The sequence below is a fragment of the Triticum dicoccoides genome, chromosome 3A (assembly GCF_002162155.2).
Source record: "Triticum dicoccoides isolate Atlit2015 ecotype Zavitan chromosome 3A, WEW_v2.0, whole genome shotgun sequence".
Taxonomy (NCBI): Eukaryota; Viridiplantae; Streptophyta; class Magnoliopsida; order Poales; family Poaceae; genus Triticum; species Triticum dicoccoides.
The window spans coordinates 115,447,599-115,453,831 of NC_041384.1; the positions used below are offsets into that span (position 1 = coordinate 115,447,599).

At 41.2% G+C, this 6,233-nt stretch overlaps 1 pseudogene; it reads right to left on the bottom strand.

Annotated features, from left to right (window-relative positions):
• Positions 1-582: 582 nt before the first annotated feature.
• The window catches only part of LOC119267473, a 9,223-nt pseudogene continuing 3,572 nt past the window's right edge, over positions 583-6,233 (bottom strand).

Sequence of the window (6,233 nt, forward strand, 5' to 3'; positions counted from 1 at the left end):
TCAATTCATCATGCTACCATGCACATGCACGGGAAAAGACTCCCCTTAAGATGCACTTTGCATGTAACTCATACTCAATAAATATTAGATAATTCACCGCGCATTGTTGCTGGAATTGGTTGCAATATGTTTGGATGGAATTTGGTTATATGAAACATGAGTATTAGGATTTCTAATCTAAAAAATGAAGATGGAAGTATATTATTTATTGGACTTGATTATTTGATAGTTGTATAATAGTTTTGGAATATTAACCGAATAATAAGTGTTTAATTTTCCTTGGATTTGCCCACACTGGTGTCTTCTTTCCACTTGCATGTGTTCTACAAAGTGTGAAATGAGCCGGTAACGCTCACTTGACAGCATAAGACAGACACTACCAGAAACAAAATTGTCTTCTCAGCAAAAAAAAAACTATTATATACTCCTTCCGTTTCAAAATAAGTGTCGTGGTTTTAGTTCAAATTTAAACTAAAACCACGATGAAACAGAGGGACTACAAACAACTTACATTTGACGGGATTTCAGGACAAAAAATATCATGAGCTCAGGGCCTGTTGTATTGAGAATGAACCTTGCAAATATAAAATGTAGGTAACATTTTCTGCCAATAACATCTATTTAGCTTCCAGACCAAGATTAACAATACAAAATATAAGAGTACATGTCTTAGGCAGGCTACACCAGCCATGGATTCAGGTTCAGCTGACAAAATAACTACTAACGAAGCAGCATTTGAAGTATCGCAACCGTTACAACAAAAAAGTGTAACAAACATTTTTCAAAAGGTTCCAACTAAATGAATAAAAACAGCACCGATGTTTTTCATGCAACTGCAACCAAGCAAAAGTTCCACAAAGGGTATCATGCTCCTTTGTTCTGAGGACCTGCAGCATTTGTGCTCCTACTACCGAATGAAACACAGGAGTACACAGGCGCAGAATAGCTGTCACCTGTGCTATCGTTTGGCACCAGTACATGCTTCGCCCCAGGAGTGAGCTGGGCCTGATCTCTTCTGCACATACCGACCACTAGGTGAAGCATTGGAATTGCAAAGAACAGCGCTCCCCACTATGTTATCTGTATTTCTGGCTGAAAGGGTTGCATCTCTTATGCTGTTGAAAGGTGTTTGAACTACCCGGTCTGGATGGTTGAATGTAAAACCACAGAATTAAGACGACAAACTGACGAGCTTGCTGGATGCACAACATGTTGCTGAGGCAAATTGGCATGGAAACCTAAAGATGCTGTACCATGTTGTCTGGTTGTAGGCAAAGGTGGTGCTGTGGGTGGTTCTATCCTAGGGATAGGATCAGAGTAATAACGGCACGACGGGGAATTCTGTTGGAATGCTCCACTGCCACGATTGGGAGGAGGTGAGCACCCCAATAGAAAAGGCCGATTGGTCCGCGAGTTTGAAAAATCAAAAAACCTGTTTTCATATGGCAACTGATCTCCAGAAAGTACATTAGCTGCTGGAACAGGGTGGCCGTAATCATGTGTAGTCCATGCCTGACTTGGGCTTGCATGATATGTTGAAGCATGAAGTATCCTGGTAGAATTTACTGTATCATTGGGAAAATTCTGAGCTTGTAAAGAGAGAAAAGGCCGTCCTTTTTGTGGCAAGAACACATTTGCGTTGAAATAGTCATTGGTGAAAGTACCTGTATGCTTCTGCGCAGTCTCGGAAATCGATTCAGCTCTGGTCGTGCAAACTGGAAGATCTTTACCCATCAAACGAACTGTCAGTCCTGTGCAAGGTCCATTCTCACGCGGAGTGTTCAACTCAGAACGAGATTTTAACTCCTTACTGTGCGACACATTAGATTCATGAGATGGCCAGGAAGAAAACTTGCCGCTTGTGGAAGACCAACTCTGGTGCTGCCGAAATGAATCCTGAAATGTATGATCTGGCAATGCACAAGGAGACATACTCATAATCATAGTATCTTTTACTGAAACATTACTGCAACCACGAGGAGTCTCTGCAAGTTCAGTTAAGCTCAATGGAGGACCAGCAGCATCTACATCAGAAACTTTTATCGTCTCACCATGCAATAATGTGCCTGCCGAACTTGAATTCGTTATTCTTTCCAAGTCAGCAGTAGATTGTTTGCTTTCTAGCCTGTGTGAATCAACAGGAAAAATCATCAGTTTTTCTCTGCCATCATGCAATTGGACATTTGAACTTAAAGTTTCCTCATGTGTATGCTCCAGATTTGGAACCTCTGCATATGATGAATCATACCTTTGGTCCAGTTCAGTAGATTCCGGTAACGCCATATTCAGATCAATGAGAGGAGCTGACATCTCTTTGTTACCAGCCTCAGGAGAATCCTCATGATCTGAATTCTTATTTGCTTCTTTCGTCTTAGTGAAAGCTTCCATGGGAATATGAGAAGTACCACTTTCTGCAGTTATGCTTTTGTCAGGAGAATCCTCATGATCTGAATTCTTATTTGCTTCTGACTTAGTGGAAGCTTCCATGGGCATATGAGAACTACCACTTTCTGCAGTTATGCATTTGTCTCCTTCGGTAGACGTGAATGATGATGATGATGACGAGGATGACGATGAAGAAGCCATAGCATCTGAAAACATCTTGCAGAGACTTTGTCGTTCTGGTAGCTCAAGTATAGCATCTGCTTCTGAGAATTTGACACGTCTCACTGATTTGCGGCAGAGTTCTATTACTTCCTGGCCTTCTGAATTGCCACGTTTCTCCTTGACCATTTTCACTGATGTGTGCTTTGTGCACTTTAGAATGCCATGCCTAGGGATAAAATTTTCCAGATCTCGTGGTTTCCCCACTTTGTCGGCTTTACTGTTGCCGATGTGCTTTTGTGTGTTAGCCTTCTTCTTATTTATATTATTGATCTTCCCATGCTTCCTTCTCTCAGATATCTTTTCTCTCTCTTCTCTGTGATGTTGTGAAGCCTCAGGTTTCTGTAATGAGTTAGTATCCAGTCCATCAAACAGGTTTGGATTTTCAAGTGCTTCCTGCAGAATTGAAGAGCATTATTTGAAACCATAAGATACATATAGCTGTGAGTACAAAAAATAAAGGAAAAACTGAACAGCACAAATCAGATCTACCAGATAATTACCAATTTCAAACAAATCATCAGGACAGTGGGATACCCTAGACGGGAAAGTTGCTGCATATATATAAATTTGTTATGTTCACTAATTTTGGATCATTGAAATTTCCGCACAAGTGTGTTATACACAAATGGCATTGGTGTTGCAGGTATGCATATAGGTGATGAACCATGCGTTTACACTTCACACCCACTTGTTAATGCCAGTCATGTATATCATCACCAATGTTTAAGAGAAAAATAGTTTTAAGATCATACCAGCGTTACAGACCTACGTAGACATGATTATGTTCTATTGGTATATCATCACCAATATAGGTGCTGATGGATGCAGGGTGGCTCTAACACTTCCTATAGGAATAAATGCTCGATGCAAACATGGTTATGTTCTTTTGGAGAAGTGTCAAGCTACATGACCTGAACCACATACTGACATCTTAGGCACATCTCGCAGGTGCCACACTGGAAATGATGTGGCATTGATGTGTATGAGCTGTCCTAGACAAAATCTAGGAACAAATTGCTCAAATGTAGATACAATGGACACAATCCGCAACATGAAGCGGCACGCAAAATATGTGGGCGTTCAGACTTGATCCAGGACAACATGCACTAATTGATGCCATGTTAAACATGGTGTCTCAAGTGGACCCAAGATGCCAAATGTCATGTGGGTACCGGCATAGGCGGATAGCTACAACACCAACCGCTTCAGGAGTCCAGGCAGATCGAGATACGTATTATCTCTACTTATCCCTAGTTAGCATTAATTTGGTATGAGAGTTTGGAACTTTGGATGTGGAACGGTTCGCCCTGAAAAAGCCATCAACAGGTTTAAGCCAAAATATGTCACATCTACAGACGTTTGAGTACATGAGCATGTGAAGACGGTGGAGCCGCACCTCCCAAAGCAGGCTGGTCGCAGCACGAAGATGGTGTTCATCGGATGCGAGAGGACTTCTGGCACCAATGCATACCGCTTTTATGACCCACACGACTACTACCTCAGATCCAATCCTCACCCCTCGTGGCCATCAAGTACGTGACAACAGAACGCGAACGGCGAGGTAAAAGTAATAACCAGATGGAATGCAAAACTCTAGGTAGAATAATCCATCGCAGCACGAAGATGGTGTTCATCGGATGCAAGAGGACTTCCGGCACCAATGCATACCGCTTTTATGACCCACACGACTACTACCTCAGATCAAATCCTCACCCTCCTGACCATCAAGTACGTGATAGCAGAACGCAAACGGCGAGGTAAATTAATAACCAGGTGGAATGCAAAACTCTAGGTAGAATAATCCACTATTACGCACAGCTATTTACAGCCATTGTAGTTTATACGGCTTAAATCACATGACTAGGTAAAAATTGCACTATACTCAGGAACATATGTGTATTAACCACTTATACCACAAGATATAAAAGAAATAAAAATAATATTTGGATCAGACAGGAACCGGATGTTGGTTATGGCACATTCATATCCATATTTTGAGTAAAATACATATATAATTATTCTACAATCTAAATTTGAAGTTGGTTAAGAGTAACACTACCGTGACTTCATATTTCCATCCAATTTATTTCATTTTCTCTTCTCCAGATTGTACCCAAATTTGTAGAACGGTTTTTTTATATGGTTAGGCCAGTCCTTACATTAGAACATTCTATAGCGCTAGCTTAACAATGAAAAATCAAGTTAAACTACAAAACAATGCAATATATATTTCCAAGTCCTCCAGATGCATATGGAATGAGTATTTGTGTAATGAACCTATTTCTTGAACATTTTTTTAATCTATCGATGCTTCGATTGAGACTAAAAGTTCTCATGATTTTCAAGAAAAATAGTTGTGCACTCATTAAGCTGTGTAGTTGATTTTTTCGACAAAAAGGATCACATGGTTGTCACAATGGTGTGTGCTTGTCCTCAGTGCACCAATCAAAAACCATTGTTTTGGCAATTATCTTATATACCTAATGACATCTAATTGACAGAGCAACCAATTAATATTGTTTGTTAATGTAATAAACGAATATCCATGATCAATTCAGCCCTACAGTGTATTTTAAAAGGGCACAACAGATTTCGATGAAGTACACAATTTTTATTGAACGTCTATTAATAAAGATGCACGCAATTAATGAAATATATGTATGACAAAATATCTAAATCGTTCAGCTAAGAACGAAACTAAAAGTAACAATATTATGACCATGATCTCGATAAGAAAAGTTTCGCGTAATATACAAGGTACGAGGGAAGGGGAGCCTTGGCGCAGCGGTAAAGCTGTTGCCCTGTGACCATGAGGTCATGAATTCAGGTCCTGGAAACAACCTCTTGCAAAAATGCAGGGAAAGATTGCGTACAAAAGATCCAAAGTGGTCGGACCCTTCCCTAGACCCTACACAAGAGGGAGCTACATGCACAGGGCTGCCCTTTATACAAGGTACGTAGGAAATTCAAAATGCTATTTGCCAATGTGAAGAGAAAATATCTATGGGTAGATTCGCCACATCAGTACCCTAAAGATGTTATGTGGATCAACCCATCAAACGTGGAGTCTTATCCCTTAATTAGAGTCCTAATTGATTAAGCATCTTTGCTAGGAAAGAGTCTAGTCAGTTTAGAGATCGTATTAGAGTTTGAACAGATTTACCGGTTTCATGGTCAAGTCTTGTCTACTATATAAAGGGGGCGAGCCCTTTCAATAAATCAGAGAATAATATTGTTGTTTACTTTTATCTACTTTTCAGTAATTAGGGTTATGTCAGTCGTAGATTCTTCCAATTTGGTTGAGCTCGAGGCTCTGGAGCACATAAAGATCATCACGAAGCAAATTGGTGGCCTTCACACGCTAACGAGCAGAGGACTAGACGCTCCTTGCCGAGCTGGTGCAACACTTGAGCAACAGAAGCTAGCCCTGCCCCCACCACCAGATCCCACGACTACAGCAACCGTCCATGACGCTACCTCCGCATCCCAAGCCCTCCTCCCCAACGGCGGCGCGCCCCTGGTGCTTCCCCTTGCTAATAGCACCTTTGGTGTCCCACCCACCCCGTAGATTGCCCCCCCCCCCTCCGCGCCCTCACTTTCCTGCCTTCCCACCATCTACTTCCACT